Source organism: Prunus mume, linkage group LG5 (assembly GCF_029339155.1).
Source record: "Prunus mume cultivar Tortuosa linkage group LG5, ASM2933915v1, whole genome shotgun sequence".
Lineage (NCBI taxonomy): Eukaryota > Viridiplantae > Streptophyta > Magnoliopsida > Rosales > Rosaceae > Prunus > Prunus mume.
This window is the reverse complement of record NC_142702.1, coordinates 186,512-206,509: the sequence shown is the minus strand read 5'-3', so window position 1 is coordinate 206,509 and position 19,998 is coordinate 186,512.

Sequence of the window (19,998 nt, the reverse complement as noted above, 5' to 3'; positions counted from 1 at the left end):
TATGTTAATCTAGACATCCTTAGAATCGTGTAGGAATTCGCGGATCGTGAATCAGAGCCCCGGATGTTCCGACTCAATAACTAAAGTTTATGTTTGACAATAACCGTTCGATCACAAGCGATCCAATCGTCCGATCCAGACCAAACTTGCATGACGTGTATCCCACACCTTGTGGAACCCATAGGAACTTTATCGTAAAACGGAGGTCGGGGGGGCCACGTTGGCCCGATTGACCAATTTTGGGCAGTTCGACCCTCGGTTGACCGTGAGTCTTCAGAGGTAGTTTCCCTCTTCAAGGAGTACTAGGAGGACCTTATTAACGAGTCTCGACCGCTATTTGAGTTATGTTAGCTATGGGAGGAGTTTGAGTGTTTTATATTAGTGTATGAAAACTCTTGGATATTATTTTAATAATTGAAATTATGGGTTAGTTGAGTATGGGTAAATTGTTTTGGTGAGTTGTGAAAGGGAGTCGTGGGCTTGGCTATGATTATTAGGAAGTGAGTGGACATTTATTTTAATATGCACTATTTTCAATTGATTGAAAGAATAAGCATGAAGTTGGCATATATATATATATGTATTTGGATTGAAAATTGGGAAATCTATGAGATTTCGATATTAGTATTATTATTAAATTGAGAATTTGATTTTGAAATGGAGATTTAAAGGTTTGACTTAGTTGATGGTGAGTTTCATAAAAAAGGGCAAGTTATTTATGATTTAAGGCTTGGTTGAATTCGGGGGAGTGGGGAATTGAGTATATATTGTGATAGAGGTATGATTACACTATGTTCAGTACCATCCTCAAATTCCTACACTTTCCATACGTGGCGTTGGATTTTCAGGTGTATAGGAAGATTATGTAATTATTAGGTCTCACACGTGGCGTTGGAATTTTCGGCGTGTGAGACACTTCCCATATGTGGCGTTGGATTTTCCGGCGTATAGGAAGAATATGTGATTATAAGGTCTCACACGTGGCGTTGGAATTTCCAGCGTGTGAGACACTTCCTATACGTGGCGTTGGATTTTCCGGCGTATGGGGAGATTATGTTATTATTATTTCTCATACGTGGCGTTGGATTTTCCGGTGTATGAGAAGAATATATGATTATCTGGTCTCACACGTGGCATTGGAATTTCCAGCGTGTGAGACACTTCCCATACGTTGAGTTGGATTTTCTGGCCTATGGGGAGAATATATGATTATCTGGTCTCACACGTGACGTTGGAATTTCCGGTGTGTGAGACACTTCCCATACATGGCGTTGGATTTTCCAGCGTATGGGAAGAATATATGATTATCTGGTCTTACACGTGGCGTTGGAATTTCCAGCGTGTGAGACACTTCCCATATGTGGCGTTGGATTTTCTGGCATATAGGAAGATTATGTGATTATTAGGTCTCACACGTGGCGTTGGAATTTCCGGCATGTGGGAAGATTTTGTGATTATATGGTCTCACACGTGGCATTGGAATATTCCAGCGTGTGAGACCCTACAATTTGTTATGTATTATCACACGTGGCGTTGGAGAATTCCAGCGTGTGGTAAAAGAACAGGGAGAGGAATTAAGGATTGTTACACTATATTGGAAAAGTCAAAAGTTGAAAAAGATTATATTTGGTAGGATGTGATTTAAGGAAGAGAGAATGGAATAATTCTAGAATTTATTATTTTGTATTGCTATAATGAATTGTATGTTATTGGAACCGGGATTTTCTGTTGTAAGAACTACGTCTAGCTTGATCCCTCAGTAAGGGTACGTAGGTATCCCGGGTCCCACCCAGTGCAGCCGCGGACTAAATTTAATTTATGTTGTTTTGTTGAGATTGGTTCTGACCTTGTCGTTGGTCTTGAAATTTGGTTGAAAACGATATGCGACTAAATAATTGTTCATACTCGTTTTGGCCGAGGGAGGATTGTGTAAATGTGTTCTGTCAAAACAGGTATAAAACTCGTTTTGGATTGTTGTACGATTTAGGCTGAGGCTTTAAACTACTTGCGATTGTTTTAGGAGGTTAAAACCTAGCATGTTGGATATTTGGGAAAGTTAAATGATGTAAATTGCTTTTGGCATTCATAATTATGCTTGAGTTTATTATTTGCCTTGTTTAAGGTATTATTTGACTTAAGAGCTTAGTTGATAGTTTTGTTCGGATTATTTGAAGGCCAGAGGCCGATTATGTGAATTACATGAAATTATCTTGTGCATGCTGCCGGTTGGTGATATTAAATGTGTTTTATGCAGGTTGAAATTTTTGGGATTGTTCAATTTATAGGGGAGACTCTGCCAAAATTTTGGTAGAAAGTCTAGGTTTTTAGTAAGTGGGCCTGGCATTGGTGTGATGTCGAAATTTCCACAGGATTCGTCTCGGGTTTCGAGGAATTTGGGGCGGGTCCTGTCAACAGAAGAAATTGCAGCAGGGGAAGACCAATCAAGATAATATCATCGACATACAAAAGCAATAAAACCAAAGAGATGGCATCTTGCTTAACAAAGAGAGAGGGATCAGCTTGAGAGGTACGAAATCCAATACAAGGAAGATAACTAGTAAACCCCTCATTCCAAGCTCGAGGAGCTTGCTTGAGACCATATAGAGATTTATCCAATCGGCAAACATGATGAGGATAGAGAGGATCAAAAAAACCTTGTGGTTGAGACATATAGACTTCCTCTTTGAGAATGCCATGAAGAAAGGCATTTTTGACATCTAATTGGTGAAGTTTCCAGCCAAAAGTTGCAGCTAAGGGTAATACCAAACGGATAGTGGTATGTTTCACCACAGGACTAAAAGTCTCTGCATAACCCAAGCCAGCCTCTTGAGAAAAACCTTTGGCAACAAGTTTGGCCTTGTATCTAGCCACTGAACCATCTGGATTTCACTTTAGCCTATAGACCCACTTGCAACCTACTAGATTTCTATTAGGAGGCGAAGGTACCAAATGCCAAGTGCGTTGCTTTTTTAAAGCATCAAATTCATCTTGCATAGCTTGCTGCCACTTAGAATTTCTTACTGCGGAAGCGAAAGTGGAAGGTTCTGTAACAGAGAGATTTGTAGAGGCTTGAACAGCTGATAGGAACACCTTTTTCTTGACAATGCCAGATTTGCTTCTAGTCTGCATAGGATGAACATTGGGAGGAGCAACTGGGAGAATTTTTGCCAAATCTAAAGAAGGACAAGAGGAATGTGATAAATCTACTGGGATTGGCTAAGGAACATTAGAGAACAGTAGGGAAGAGGAGATAGAAGAAGATTCTGAGGCCATGGGACTCACGGGCAGAGAAGGTAGGTGTGTCAAAGGACTAATTGCCGAATAATAGACATTAGGAGGCCTGAGTGGTTCTTGAAGTGGTGAAGGACTAACGGAGACCCCAAGTGCTGAAGGAAAACAACTTTCATCAAAAATAACATGCCTAGATACAATCAGCTTGTGAGAACTCAGATTGTAACAAATGTAGCCTTTGTATTGCAAAGCATAACCAAGAAATAGACACTGAGTTGTCTTAGGCTGCAACTTGTTGTGAACATAAGGCTTGAGTGAGGGATAGCAAGCACAACCAAACACTTTTAGATGATCGAAAACATGACATTTGCTATATAATAATTCAAAGGGAGATTTATTATCCAAGGTCTGACAAGGAAGGCGATTAATGAGATATACGGCTATAGTACAAGCATGAGTCCAAAACTGGGCAGATCATGAGGCTGTTTGAAGTAAAGTGATAGTGGTTTCAATCAAATGTGTATTCTTACGTTCTGCCAAACCATTATGTTCAGGTGTATGGGGACAAGATCGTTGATGCAAAATGCCTTTAGACAGTAAGAAATGCTGAAAAACTGTGCTAAGATATTCGGCCCCACTAGTTTGTAGGATTCGAATAGAAGTAGAGAATTGAGTATAAACATAGTGAAAAAAAGATTGAAAATAGGAAAATACTTCTGATTTATTTCACTATGCATAAAGTCATGTATATCTGGTACACTCATTAATGAAAGTAACATAATATCGGAAACCTTCAAGAGAGGAACTAAGAGTCGGGCCCTATACATCACTATGAATGGTCTCAAAAGGAATTCGAGATTTAGACTTAGCTAAAACAAAAGGGAGCTTTGTAAACTTGCCCTTCAAGCAAGGTTGACACATATGAGGAGCAGAAGAAAAAGACCTGGATATACCAAATTTTTCCAAAGCTAGCTGAACAATAGAGTTGGTAGGATGTCCAAGTCTACAACGCCAACGCTCAGATGCAATCTTTTGGCCTAGGAAGGCAGTATGTACAGAAGAAGGAAGAGGCATAGGATAGAGACCATTATGACTCAGGCCCGTGAAAAGAATATGCCATGTCCGCTTGTCATGTATGGTTAAACGAAACTCATCAAAAATACATTGGCATTTGTTATCAGCACATAATTGATGAACATATAATAAACTCTGTGATAACTAGGGCACATGCAGAACATTGGTAAGTTGGAGAGAACTTGTAGGAGTAGAAATTGAAGAAGAACCAATATGAGCAATAGCTAAACCTGATCCATTTGCAGTAGTAATGGTTTCATAACCAATATATCCATTTGCAGTAGAAATGGTTTAGAACCAATATATAGAGTAGGAGCAGACAGATTCCCAAATTCAACAAATCATATAGTTGGTTGCACCAGATCAGCAATCCAAACCTCAGTGGATGGCGAAGAGGAACAAGCCTGAGCAGCCATGGTAGTCGTTGGAGTAGAGTGTGAGGAACTAGAAGGAACACTGTTTCGATAGAAACATGTCATGGCAGTATGATTTGTTTTCAAACAAATTTGACAAGGTTCAACCTCAGAGTGAGATGGAATTGTAAATCGAAAACGACAAGTAGCAGTGATATGACCCTTTTTATGACAAATTTGACAAATGGGCACAGGAGGACCATAACCGTGAGAACCATAACTATTTCGAAAAGGTTGATGAGGCTTACCAAGAATACCTCGAGCACCATTATCAAACTGAGGAGGAGAATTGGAGAATTGTGGAGGAGGATTAGAATAAGACTAATTCTTGGGATAAAAGCGTGAACCATTAGAGTAGCCATGTTGAGTATAGAACATCTTGCCTTTGCCTTTATCTTGAAATCCAGAGGAAGAATTATGAGACCCATAAGGCATAGGGGAATAAGGAACAGAGTTCATACCAGACCCAAAAGAGGAATTCTGAGTTGCGGCAGCCATAGCAGACGTGATTGGAACATTGTGAGTGGATTCCTCAATTGTGGCTTCCTCAGCCTTCAATTGAGATCGAAGATCTTTCAAAGAAATACCATGATCATGACCTGGAATCACAGCCTTGACTGTATTATACTCAGAAGGTAAGCCTTTGAGAACCAAAATGACAGTATCATCATCCGGAATTTCAACGCCAACAATAGAAAGCTGATCACGAACATCCTTGATTTTCTAAAGATATTGATCAATAGTTTCCGAGCCTTTCTTGATATTCTGAAGATCGATCTTTAATTGGAAAATTCTTGCTCTAGTAACACTTGCAATTGTTCACTAAGATTGACCCACATGGCATTAGAGGTTGAGCAACCAATAACACACGAATAGCTGAGGGCGACAACGTCGTAGTAATCAAAGTCATGAGTGCTGTGTTATGAATCGTCCAAATTGTGAATGCGTCGGAAAGTACAGAGCCATCCTCCGTGCCTAAGAATTAAGGACGGCATTTGAATGAACCATCGACGAACCCTAGAATTCCATTTCCACGCAGCAAGAGCTCCATTTGAAAGTTCCAAGTGACATAATTTGTATCATCTAGTTTAACAGAAATAGTGTTACCAACACTAGAAATCAAGGAAGAAATTGGGGATTAAGTTAGGGCTAACTGACCCGTTGTTACCATGATTGAAGTTGCAAGATTCGATTAAGAGAGAATGAAGAGAGAAGAAGATAGAGCAAGAATGGACAAGAGAAACCAAGAGAGAGAAAGAGCGGAAGCAAGAAACGATCGAGAAACAGAAGTTTTTGTTAGGCTCTTGATACCATGAAAACTTTAGAAGAATTGTAGAGAGAATTCATAGAAACTGATTTTCTTATTTCTCTTGTTAACTTGTTAACTTGTAATTACATCATTATAGTGCTTATATATCTGCACCTACAACATAACCACTTCTTATCAGCCTAACCACATTCTAACAGACTAACAAATTAGAGTGACGTGGATATACTTTATCACTTTCCAAAGCTTCTCACAGTAGACCAAACACCAAGACTTGAATCAATTATACTCTTTGAATTCTCAATTGACAACTTCTGATTGGAAATCTATTCTTCTCCCAAACACATACTTTGTCTAATTCCCAGATGACAACTCCTAATTGGAATTAAATTGCTATTTTTTGTAATTTTAACGCTATGCCAACTTTATTGCTTGGTATGATTTTATAAGTTGGTCACCAATTCCATCTTCTTTAAAATCAAATTCGTATATGCAGCATTTTCTGTATACTGCAGATACTGTTGAAAATCTCTTATCGGACACATTGTACTATCTCAAGTAGATTACAATGGTGCCCGAGAAGAGTTTTTTTTTAATGTATGATAGGGTTCCCCTGGGTCTTGTTATACCTTTTATTATTTTTAGTTAACTGTTTTTAGGCCCACTTAGACTTGTATTTGCTTTCTTATAACTGCATTGTGTCCATTAGACACTCTTTATCTTTAAACTTCTATTGTACTTTTGGTATGATATTAGTTTAAAGTCACAATTTCTTCCAAGTTTTATTTCATATCAACTGAAATTTTGAAGTTCTCTTAATTGATGCATAGAAAAGAACCTATCCAAGCTAGATTCCTCACTTGGAACATAATGGCTTTGGTTAGAGGTTAAAATCAAACAAGACACATTCACTACCTCACTTCACCATACTTCACCTCTTTCCACTAGAAGAGAAAAATAATAGTAGTGACACACCTGACGCAATTGAGAAAGACCAGTATCCGACTTATTGGAGAATGTTGTAAAAAATAAATTTTTTTTTTAAAGGAAAAAGATAAAATAAACTATTTAACAAATAAAAATGGATAGAATAAATAAGATTACAGAGTAAATTCAACGAAAAACAAAAACCAAAAAATATGTGAAAAAAAATGTTGTACAAAATAAATTTTTTTTAAAAGGAAAAAGATAAAATAAACTATTTAACAAATAAAAATGGATAGAATAAATAAGATAACAGAGTAAATTCAACCAAAAACAGAAACCATAAAATATGCAAAAGAAGATGCACAAAAAGGATGGAGGTGGGGTGAGAGTGGGCCTGGAGCCTAACAGAGGGTGCCGGCACGTGGAACCCAAGCACAGACAAACGGAGCGCCATCTGCTGCTCTAATAAGCCAGCGTTCTTTAGCTTAATTAAAGACGGTTGATCCTTTCTACTTCGTTGTCAGCGACGGAAGATCTCTACCTAATGACAGGCAAAGCGGCATTTTGCAAAGCCACCTCTCCCACTCTCCATTCTGCGACGGGGGGTTTAAAAGCCCACAATCTCGCCCCAACCTCAAGGCATCTCTGGCCACAATCTCGCCACAATCTCCGTACCCAACTTCATGCGGACGACGTTACACACTCTTCCCTTCCATGCCATCCTTATTGCCCCCACTTCGGGTCATAAGTCAGCGTGACTTGACTCGGCAATGGAGTCTCGTGGAACTGATTATATAAATAGCACCACCGAAGTATAATTTGTCGATGTGGGACCTGGCTAGTTTTTTTCTTCTTTTTCTTTTTCCACTTGAAAAAGAGTAAGTGGGTTTGTTGTCCAGAGATTAAGGTACGGGCTCCATTTGCTCCTGTGGCTATTTCTCTGGAACATGTTGCACAGGTGATGAGTTTTTCTCAAATACTTCTTTCTGACTTCGTTCTCTTCTCCGTATAGTTTTGCTGGATATAATTCAGTAGAAATGCTAGCTTTATATTGGCCCCCTTTTTTTTTCTTTCACATTTGCTGGAAATATAAATCTCGTGCAAGCTTTACTGGTCCTTTTCTCTCCTTTCCCTTCTTTTTGTTTGTTTGTTTTTTTAAATATAAAAATAATAATAATTAAGCATATACAGAATCAGGGTATTCATGTGGTAAAAACTAGAAGAGTTATTTTGTTTACCTTGTAAATAGAGTAAGTGGGTTTGTCCAATTTGACCAAAAAAATTCCATTTCCACGTTTCACATAAAATTGAAAATTGAAATCAGTTATCAAACAACTTTTGTCAGTTATTAATTTAAAAATATATAAATGAAAAATTGAAAATTATCAAACGGATCCTAAATATTTTTGTTTCGTCTTTTTCTGAGCGAGATACCTTTACATACTTTATTGGTTTGTTTTGTAATTCTTTGTCATAGGGTTTAGGGATAATGATTATGATTTCGCCTTTTCCAGTTAAGGGATTATGATTTCGAAACTTGATGCTTACCTTTATTTATTTGTTATGTTGAATCTTAAAAAAGAAAATAATTTGGTTGTAAATTTGTGAATAATAGGATGGTACGAAAAAGCTCTAAAAAAGATTAGGACCGTTTGATAACCATTTCGGTATTTTGGTTTTAGTTTCTAGTTTTCAATTCAAAGAAATTGAAAAACTTCTTTGGTTATCAATTTTAAGGCCCGTTTTGTAACCATTTCATTTTCTTTTCATTTTTCTCTTTTTTTATTATAAAAAAAAAACTGAAAACATATTCGATAAAACTTTTCATTGTCAGTTTTCAAAATCGCCCTTTCTAATTCTCATGAATCAAACATTTTCAAATAATCCACTCTCCAAAACAAACAGTGCTTAATAAGTACGGACATATGAATCAATGCGTGTTGATGAACTATCTAAGACAACATGCAAACTACGTTCATGAGATATATGCTTTTGACCTCATTATTCTTGTAGTGACCTACAATTAGAATAGTACACTACAATTAGAATAGTATATTACCATTTTGGATGTCGAAACAGTTTTTGATTTGTCTAATTTTTTGCAAGCACTACTACAAAAAAGGAAAAAGACGACGGGAATTCACCGTCGTGTATTCCGTTTTCAAATGGTCGTGGAATCTACCGACATCTTTTCCCTAACCAAACCACGACGCTAAATACCCGTCATTGTTAAAACAAACAACGTCATCAACAAATAAAAACCGACGTCTTTGTACTGCAAAAAGAGATAAAAAAAGACAGTTGAGGATGAGAATAGACGACCAACTCTAACAAAAAAACGTCGTTAAAAAGGCAACATATGACATATATTAACAGAACATGGCCGCAAGATACACATACAACGACGAGAACTAAAACTCAATGCTATTAAATACACCTTTCACGACAAATAAAAGACTAGGATATGCAGAGTCTTTAATTTCGTTGCCATTTGCATCTGACACCAATCCAGATTTCGCAATTTTCTTCCCCCTCTTCAAAATGTATTTATCGGACATATATTCAATCTGGTCCCTTCTGAACAATGCTAGGATGTGCTTGCAAATAATTCCAACAAATTCAAATCTTTTGCAGCTACACGATGCGTGGTCAGAATCTTTGACATATACAACTTCTGCCACTCTTGTTTCCCAATTTTTCCTTTTGCTCACATTAAAGACAACTTTAGAAGCATCCTCTGTTTTCAGCTCTAGGAAACATGCTGTACTTTGTATTAGTTCTTGCTCAAACTTTTGAAACATTGTCCTTGTGTACAAGGTAGCCATTTGTTTGTTCATTGGTATCGATAGAATACATTGAGCCGCTTCAAATGCATCTACGTGATCAGCAATTAACTCTTTTTGACGTTGATGAGAAAGTGCCCTCTCAAATCTTATTATGAAATCCATCAATGAATTTCTCCTTGATATGTATTGCGTGAAGAAACCATGAGAACATTCCGCTCTTTGGCTGTTTGACATTCCAGCGGCAAAAAAGTGTCGTGTGTAGGCTGGAACCCAAGATTCCCTTAAATCAAACATTGAACTTAGCCATAGATAGTCAGTCAAATCAGCCTTTGTAACCACAATATTCCATTTTGCATCAAACTGATCCTTATTGTCAGTATCCTATATGACTTTCTAGAATTCACCTCAATACTCCTTATAAGCAGAATGTCGATGAAATGTAGTCGGGAAGGCTATTGAAATCGCTATGCTCATTGTCGCATCTTGATCTGTAATGATCGTTTTAGGTTCGCCACCTGACATGGCTTTCTTAAACTCCTCAAACATCCAAATAAACGACTCAGTCGTTTCCTTGCTCAAAAATGCGCATGCTAGGACAATTGTTTGACCATGGTTATTAACTCCCAACATTGGTGCAAATGTCAAGTCGTATCTATTCGTGTTGAATGTGGTATCGAATACAACAACATCCCCATAAAACCCGTACGCCCGTCTAGAAGTTGCATCTGCCCAAAAACATCGACTAAACCTGTTATCGCCATCTCCCTCAATCTTGAAATAAAAAGCCTCATTTTTTTTCTGTTCAGCCATAAAATACTCGGTCACTAGTTCAACATCGTGGTTCCTCAGCTTCCCATTCACACTACATTCAAGATTGTAGATATCCTTTTTGATAAAACCGATTTTATCAATTCCTCCGGATTGCACCTCGAAAATACTTACCTTCTGATTAATGGGAATATTAACCGAACCCAACTGTTTTGTGAGTACTTTTGTAGAATCTGAAATACGACGGTGTGATCTCAGTAAATGCATTCTTCCTGAGGGTGTCATCTTATGATTGTGTCCCTCTGCAAAAAGAGAGATGGTATACTTCTTGCTCCCATGTGTCTTCACAACCACAATCTTAGCTTTGCAATTGCATCTACTTATTCCCCGCTGTCTTTTTCTCTCCCGAGTTTCATCATTCCGGTATGCACCTTGTTTGCAACATACAAATTCTTTTCTCAGAATCTCTTTCTTATTTTTCCCCCAAAAGCTGGAATGAAGTCGAATACCAAAGCCAGCCAAGAATGCATATCTATTATAGAAATTATAAACGAGGTCAAGCGAGTCGAACTTCATCCCAACTGCTGGTGTTTCCTCATTTCTTACTTCAGGAATGTAAACCCTCCCATTAGCTGTTACAGAGTCATCACTCTTGAGCCCCCAGACATTTTATCCACGTATATTATTGATCTACTTCTATATTACTGCATAGCAAATGTTAATTCATTAATCAATCATTACTGCATCACAACTTATCAATGCATTCCACTTACACAAAACATTGCCCAAATTGACACAATACACGCATAGCTTAGCTTGTTGGATTCTGATTACACAAAACACAAGCAAAATTTAATAATAGTTACGTCATCTCTTGTGAAATAATTTGGAAAAAATAACATTAGAACCAACATGTTCAACTAAGAACTCAAATGTAATTCAAACCAGCAATTACAGAACTTCACCCAATATCCTCTCCAAATGCTTACTCTTAATGCCATTAAGCCTAAGTTTAGGATCTTTTACCTACATTTCATAATTTTCCAACCCCCCTCCAAAAAAAAATAATCAACTAAGTATATTGAATATTCATAAGGAAATGACGCATTATTGATAGCAGAGCAAATGACGCATTATTGATAGCAGAGCAAATGACACATTATTGATAGCACCACCGAAGTATAATTTGTCGATGTGGGACAAAATTGCGCGGCCTGGTTAGTTTTTTTCTTCTTCTTTTTTTCCACTTGAAAAAGAGTAAGTGGGTTTGTTGTCCAGAGATTAAGGTACCGTACGGGCTCCATTTGCTCCTGTGGCTATTTCTCAAATACTTCTTTCTCTTCTCTGTATAGTTTTGCTGGATATAATTCAGTGGAAATGCTAGCTTTATATTGGCCCCTTTTTTTTTCTTCTCATTTGCTGGAAATATAAATCTCGTGCAAGCTTTACTAGTCCTTTTCTCTCCTTTCCCTTCTTTTTGTTTGTTTGTTTTTTAAATATAAAAAATAATAATTAAGCATATACAGAATCAGGATATTCATGTGGTAAAAACTAGAAGAGTTCTTTTGTTTACCTTGTAAATAGAGTAAGTGGGTCTGTCTAATTTGACCCCAAAAAATTCCATTTCCATGTTTCATATAAAACTGAAAACTGAAATCAGTTATCAAACAACTTTTGTCAGTTATTAATTTTAAAAAATATAAATGAAAAATTGAAAGTTATCAAACGGACCCTAAATATTTTTGTTTCGTCTTTTTCTAAGCGAGATACCTTTACATATTTTATTGGTTTGTTTTGTAATTCTTTGTCATGGGGTTTAGGGATAATGATTATGATTTCGCCTTTTCCAGTTAAGGGATTATGATTTCGAAACTTGATGCTTACCTTTATTTATTTTTTATGTTGAGTCTGAAAAAAGAAAATAATTTGGTTGTAAATTTGTGAATAATAGGATGGTACGAAAAAGCTCAAAAAAAGATTAGGACCCGTTTGATAACCATTTCGGTATTTTGTTTTTAGTTTCTAGTTTTCAATTCAAAGAAATTGAAAAACTTCTTTGGTTATCAATTTTAGGGCCCGTTTTGTAACCATTTCATTTTCTTTTTGATTTTCTCGTTTTTATCATAAACAAGACTCAAAACTGCTTTGCCCGCTTTTGCGTTTACTCTGTGATGGAAGGGCAAAGTTCCCCAACGCCTTGAGAACCATAGACTGTCAACAAGTCGCTTTCTTTGGTGTGCGAGCGTGCCACTGCTAGTAATAAAAATTCTAGCAGACTTAGTTTGGAATGGATAACTTGCGCCTAAGTTACTGATTTCTGCAAACAAACGATTGTGAATTTGGGTGAGGAATATCTCCCAAGTAAGTTCTTTTCTTGCCTCAGACTAGTGAGGACTTTAACAATTTATCTAAGTATAAAAGGCTGTTCGGCCAGAATGGTTGATGGAATTTAAACTGTTTAGAACTACCTTTACAAAACAATAACAATAAATACTCATGCTAGAGAGATGAAGATACTGAGTTGGAACTCCATTTACGCTGGATGGGAGGCTACTGCTGGACTGGAAATGTCCGGGGATCGAGATGTTTGGGCTGGACTGGACCGTTGACAACTCTGATTGCTAAGCTTCAACTATAAATCGATACCAAAGGTTGATTCTGGCAGAGCTTCAATGTACTTTAAGCTTTTGTGAAGCTTCGAGTGGGCGAATGCGGCTTCTTCATCTGTAAGGGCGTATGGCTGTTCTCGAGGACTTCAGTGGGCTAGAGACTGCACTGTGAAATTTGTTGAGGTTTTCACGTTTGGGAAAAGCTCAAGCTCTACCTGTCTTGGTCTTTTGCTAAACCAAATTTGTAACGAGAGAAACTTCGTTTTGAATGACTTATTTTCTAAGTCTGAACCTTGGGAATTCTAATCTAAAGCTGGTTTTCACTTGGAATTCAAGTGAGCTTCTAGTTGATTTTGAGTTGTTTGTGTTGGTGTCTTGGCTCAATGAGCTTTGGTTGCTTCAGTGTTTTGAAGGTTTTTTGAGATCAAGTGATCATTTTGAGTTTTTGTTTTTGATTGATTTTTTGGTTTTTTGAGTGTCCTTTACCCTGTTCACTCCTTCTTGTATTTATAGTAAAACTGTTTCTTCTCTGGAGTAGGGTGATTGTGTTTTTTTATTGGGCGGCAAAGATACTTTCCCCCTTTTCCTCTTCTTCTTCAGTTTTGGCAGATAGGCTCTCGGATAGGCGATCACTTCTGCTTTTCAGCCGCCTTGTGATATTTTACCCGTGATGGTTAGTTTGATTCCTTTTAGACAGCTCCGCTTTCCTCGCTTATCCCTCTCTGAGATTGTAACTTGCTTATCTCCTTGGGAGAATTACCTTCTCTGAGAAGACAGAAGAAAAATCTTTGAATATACATATATAAGAGGGATTTGATCTTCAGTTCTTCAGAATCAACTTGATGTCATGAACCCTTCAATCACTTCTTCTATGGCAGATTGCCATTGCTCGACTTCCGTCATTGTCGACTTCGCCATTGCTGACTTTTTATCCCGTTGCCATTATCTGACTTTTTATCCCAGAGGTTGCCACGTGGGATTGTTCCTTCTTCTGGACTCCCTCTTCCTATTATGTTGGGCCTGTGAGGCCCAAATCAGCCTTGTTTGCTCTGATGAGCCTTGGGCTGGACTCTTACAGTTTTGGGCTTCCATCTTTTATTTGGTGGATGTGTCAATTTTTGGCCCAAACAATGGCCCTTAAGTTTGAATCGTTTTGGAACGGTTTCAGACTTAAATGACATGGCCATTAAATTGGCGCGTGGTAAATTCCCGTTAACGGAAAACAGTAGAAGTACAACAAATGGACAAACTCAAAGACAGAAGTAGAAACAAAGGGACAAACTTAAAGACAAATCTAAAACAAGGGTAATTTTGAAAGGAACCAAAAGATTTCTAGTGTAATCTTGTGTCTATCCCAGGGTCTGTTTGTACAGCCTGCGAATCCCACATGGTTGGATAAAACTTTTTTAACCATTTGCCATTGATTGGGGCCGTATGAACTTCTCCATCCCTATCCTGCAACCTGTATGCCCCCATTCCGAGGATCTGATTGATTATGAAAGGGCCTTCCCATGTAGGCGACCATTTTCCATAACCAGCCACATGGGTTCCGAGGGGCAGAACTGCCTTCCAGACTATCTCCCCTTCTTCAAAACTCTTGTCCCTGACTCTCTTGTTGTAGGCCCTTGATACACCTGTTTTCTGCCGGAGTTTGTTGAGAGTGTCAATTCTGCATCTAATCCCTCCAGTTCCAGCAGCATGGCACAGGGAGTAGTTTTCTCCTACTAAGTCATGTTGGTGAGCAATTCGAGGGACAACAGCTATCTCCATAGGCAGAATTGCATCATGACCGTAGGTTAACGCATAGGAGTCATGCGTCGCTTCTCTTTTGAAGTTCTATATGCCCACAGAGTTTCTGACAGCTTCTCATGCCATTGTTTCGGATTCTTCTCAAGCATTTTCCTGATAATGTTGATGATCACTTTGTTGCTTGATTCCGCCTGTCCATTGGCTTGGGCATAATAAGGAGTGGATTGGAGCAGTCTGAATTTGAATGCCTCGCCATGTCCAGCATTTCTCCGGATATGAAGGAGGATCCTCTATCAGTTGTGATTGATTCTGGGATGCCAAATCTTTGGATAATCTGCTCTTCTATGAAAGTGATGATCTCTTGAGATGTAGTAGATTTAACAGCCTTGGCTTCCACCCACTTAGTGAAATAGTCTGTGGCAACAATGATAAAGCAGTCTTTGCTGGCTGGGTGGATAGATCTTACCAATGAGATCCATTGCCCATCCTCTAAAGGGCCATGGTTTTACCACTGGATTCATGGGAACTGATGGAGCCTGCTGGACTGGGCCGTGTCTTTGACAAGATTCACACCCCTTGGAATAGTTAATGCAATCTTTCATCATGGTTGGCCAGAAGTAGCCATATCTCCTAATTAACCAGCACATTTTTCTCCCACCTTGATGTGCTCCACAGATTCCTTCATGGGTTTCCCCCATAACTTTCATGTATTCTTTCTTTCCGAGGCACCTTAAAAGCACCTCATCCTTGCTCTTTCGGACCAAATCTTCATTCCACATAAGGTAGTTTAAAGCCATGATTCTGACTCTCTTCTCAGAGGGCAAAGTTGGATATCGTAGATAGGTCATGATAGGATTTCTCCAATCATCTTCAGTGATTGTGGCAGAGTTGACATCTATCTCCATCCCCCTGGCCAGAACAGATGGTAGGCTTTTCTTTCCTATCCTGATGATTCTTTGTACACAGTCTTCGGGCATTTGTACACCTGTTGCCACCTGGGCCAATTCATTGGCTGCAAAATTTTCTTCCCTTGGGATATGTTCCCAAGTGGCTTCTCTGAATTCTGTCAGAAGATTCCTGGCTGCCACCAAGTAGACAGCCAAAGAAGGGCTTAGGCACTTGTATTCCCAGCAATTTGTTTCAAAACTAGCATGGAATCTCCCAGAATTTCCACAGATTGGATTCCTAGTTCTACCAGTATTTCTAAGCCAATGATTAAGGCCTCATATTCTGCCCTGTTGTTGGTGCATTGGAAATCCAATTGGAAAGAGTAGCAGTGTCTGATTCCAAGTGGTTCTTCCAAGACAATTCCTGCCCCTGAAGTTATATCAGTTTTTGATCCATCAAAGTATAACTTCCAAGGTGCAAGATGAACTGAGTAGATAGGATTGTTGAGGCAGGTGTGAGCTCTGGTCAATAGATCTGCATTTGCTATGTCTAAAGAGTCCATATTTTCAATCTCCTCTCCGGGATGATCTGCTAGGAAGTCTGCCACAGCTTGTCCTTTGACGGCTTTCGAGGAACATATCTGAAGGCAAATTCTGTCAAGGCCAAGGTCCATTTTCCAATTCTGCCTCTTAGCATTGGTCTTGTTAGCATGTATTTGATCAGATCTGTTTTGGCAATGATATAGATGGTGTATGGCAGCATGTAATGTCTGAGCTTTACAGCAGTGAAGTACAAGGCTAGGCAAAGTCTTTCAATTGCAGAATATTTTCTTTCCACTTCAGAGTTCTGCTTAGGTAATAAACCGCCTGTTCCTTTCCTTCCTTGTTATCCTGAACCAATAAACTTCCAATGGATACTTCTGATGCAGATATATAGAGCTTGAGTGGTCTGCCTCTCCTTGGTGGGGACAGAACTGGTGGATTTGAGAGGTAATGTTTGATTTCCTCAAAAGCTTGTTGGTGCTGCTCTTCCCACTTAAAGGTTTGTTCCTGTTTTAATCTTAACAAAGAAGAGAAAGGCTGGATCTTTCCTGCAGAATTGGATATAAATCTCCTCAAAAAATTAATTTTTCCTAAGAGACTTTGCAATTCCTTCTTGTTCCTAGGTGGCAAAGCTTCTATGATGGATCTTGCTTTGTTTTTGTCGATCTCTATGCCTCTTTGGTGGACCAAGAATCCTAGGAAATTTCCCGCTTGAACTCCAAAAACGCACTTCTTTGGGTTCATTTTCAGTTTATGTTGCCTCATTCTTAGGAATGCTCTTCTTAGATCTGTCATGTGGTTTCCCTCCTCTGGTGATTTAATCACAACATCATCAATATAAACTTCCAGGAATGTCCAATCATATCGTGGAAAACAGAATTCATTGCCCTTTGATAGGTAGCCCTCTGCATTTCTCAAGCCAAAAGGCATTACAGTTGTATTCAAAAGCACCTATATGCCCTGGACACATGAAGGTGTCTTGTGGATATCTTCTTCTGCCATCATGATCTGATTGTAACCTGCGTTGCCATCCATAAAAGATAGCATCTGGTTGTGGGCAGCTCCATCTACTAGCATGTCTGCCATTGGCATAGGGTACTCATCCTTGGGAGAGGCTTCATTCAGGTTTCGTAATCCACGCAGATTCTGATTTTCCTTATTAGAACTGGTACAATGTTAGCTAGCCAATCAGCATAGATGGCAGGCCTGATGAATCCTGCCTTGAGCAGCCTTTCTATTTCTTCTTTGACTTTCAGTTCCTGTGTCCATGGACATCCTTCTTCTGCCTGCTTGACCGGTAGGTATCCCTCTTTGATTGGCAGCTTGTGTTCTACCAATTCCCTGTCTAATCCTGGCATCTCATGATAATGCCAAGCAAAACAATCTTTGAACTCTTGTAGAAGTGCAACGAGTTCATTCTTAAGTGGCTCTTTCAATAGTGCGCTGATAAAGGTAGGCCTTGGATCCTCCCCTGTTCCTAAGTTTATTTCCTGCAAAGGATCTTCTACCTCTGGCAGAGAGTCATCCAGCGGCTGGTGCAAAATCTAGCACTTCCTCCTGTAGTTCCTCTTCCTTCGGCTTTCCGTACTTTCATGAGTGAATTCTGCCATATTGATGGCTGAATTCTGCTAAAAACTTTCTTTCCTTCCAGTATATCAACAATCTTTTTGTAATGGACCGGATTGTTGCAGCTCGATCCTTTTCTTGTTGATTGGGACTAGACATTAGTGCTATGGAAATTTAGAACAAAAGGTCTGTTCCAATCCTCCAAGGAATTGGTTAGACCTTCTTCAATGAGCCTCTGGGCCGTGACACCATGGGGGCGGCCGTTCTGGTTGACTCCAAAGAAGGTGAAAGGACCAAGGTCATCATGATAATACCTTGCCTCACAACACATGGCAGAAGGTAGAAATGGCCGTGGATCGGCCTCTATTATCTCCATGTAGCCTTCTTCATTCCATAAAGCTAACTGTTGATGAAGAGTGGAAGGAACACATAGACTCTGGTGAATCCAGTCTCTGCCAAGCAATGCATTGTAAGTGGTAGAGGTAGTTTCTACCACAAAGAATGCAACCTTCAGCTTCTTGCTTCCTACTAAAACATCCACATCTAGGATCCCAAGGGTTTTGGTGATGCCTCCTGCGAAATTGGTGACGGTCAGGCGGGTTGGAATTAAGTCCTTTTCTGTTCTGCCCATTTTGCTCAGCATTCTGTGAGGCAGAAGGTTGATGGCTGCACCTCCATCTACCATAGTTTTGGGAATAGGAACACCCCCAAAGTTTGCTGTTATAAACAAGGGTCTGAGGTGGTTTGCCATTTCTTTGGTTGGTTTGGAGAAGCAAAGCTGACTGTAGCCAACTTGTGGGTTGTTCATACATCTGGGACTGCCTCTTTGTCGCTCGCATTTCTTCCGCTCGCCAACCTGCACTCAAAACTTTCTTGGGAAAATACGTCTCGCCCGCAGTGCTCTTCTCCTTCTCTGCCTGAACTTTTCTGGCGGAATGAACACCATATTGATGCCTAGGTCAGACACGTAACAAGTCCTCCAATTATGCACCAAGGCCTCGGTTTCGCATCCAATTCCTCCGTCATGATCCATCTGTTCTCCATCATACCCCTCCGTCCATTCCCCTAGTTCTTACATTCCGAGGAGCGCGTCGTCATCTGTAGATGGTTCATAATCCACCGCTCATCTTCATATTCCTCAACCCAGTCTACTTGCCCTTCTTCCGGAATAGGATCGGTTTTTTCCTCTGGTCGGGGAGTTTTAAGTAGATTTTCTGAGGCGGAGGTAGAATGGATAGAAGGTTTCTTTGAGGATTCTGCTCTTTCCAACTTCTGTGGTTGAGAGATTGCTTGTTCTGTCTGGGGAAATATTTCGCCCTTTCCCTTTTTGGGCGAATTGGCCTCTGAAGCACTGCGTTTTCTCGTTTTGAGGAATGTGCGATCTGTCTTTGAACCCTCCTCCTTTGGGTTCTTGTCGGCTCCATTGTTGGTCTGCCACTTTTCCCGACTGAATACCACCGACTTCAATGATGGCTGCCAAAGGTTTATCATTTCAGGGCACTCTTATTGATTTTTCTTCCTTGGTCCTTAGTCATTCTTCTTTGGATTGGACAGGCCTAGGGTAGTTTCTCTGTCTGGCCTTATCTCGGGCGTGGTTCCAATCCGGTCAAAAACACTTGGAGTGGGCAGATCCTGTTTTCCAGGGATTACCTCCACCACCTCACACTTGCACCTGCTGCAGAGCACTATTCCAGCTGAAATGGTTGCTTTTGGTCTTTCCATAGTCTCCTTTGAAACTATTCTCGCTTCTACCGAGTCACCTCTGTCATCCCTCTTTCGCTTACGGCCAATTTAGGTTGACCATATTAACTTGTGGCGGGGAAAAGGATCTGTGGTGACGGATGGAGGCTTTTCTTCTAGCTTCAGCCTTCCTGTGTTATCCCTTCCTGTATAACATCTTTGAAAACAACACAACTATTGGTAGAATGATTCCAAGAATTGTGCCATCTGCAATACTGTCTGCCCTTGAGTTCTTCTGGTTTGGGCATTCTGTGAGGCGTCTCTATTGCTTTCTGTAGCAACATTTCATCAAACAAAGCATCTACTTTGGTCAGATCGAAAGAATATACTTTGTTCTGCATGGGTTTGTTTGGAACGAACCCTCCTGTGAATGGTGGCGGCTTTTGATCCCTTGGAGGCTTTGTAAGGGTTTTACAACTGATGGGATGCTTTAATTTT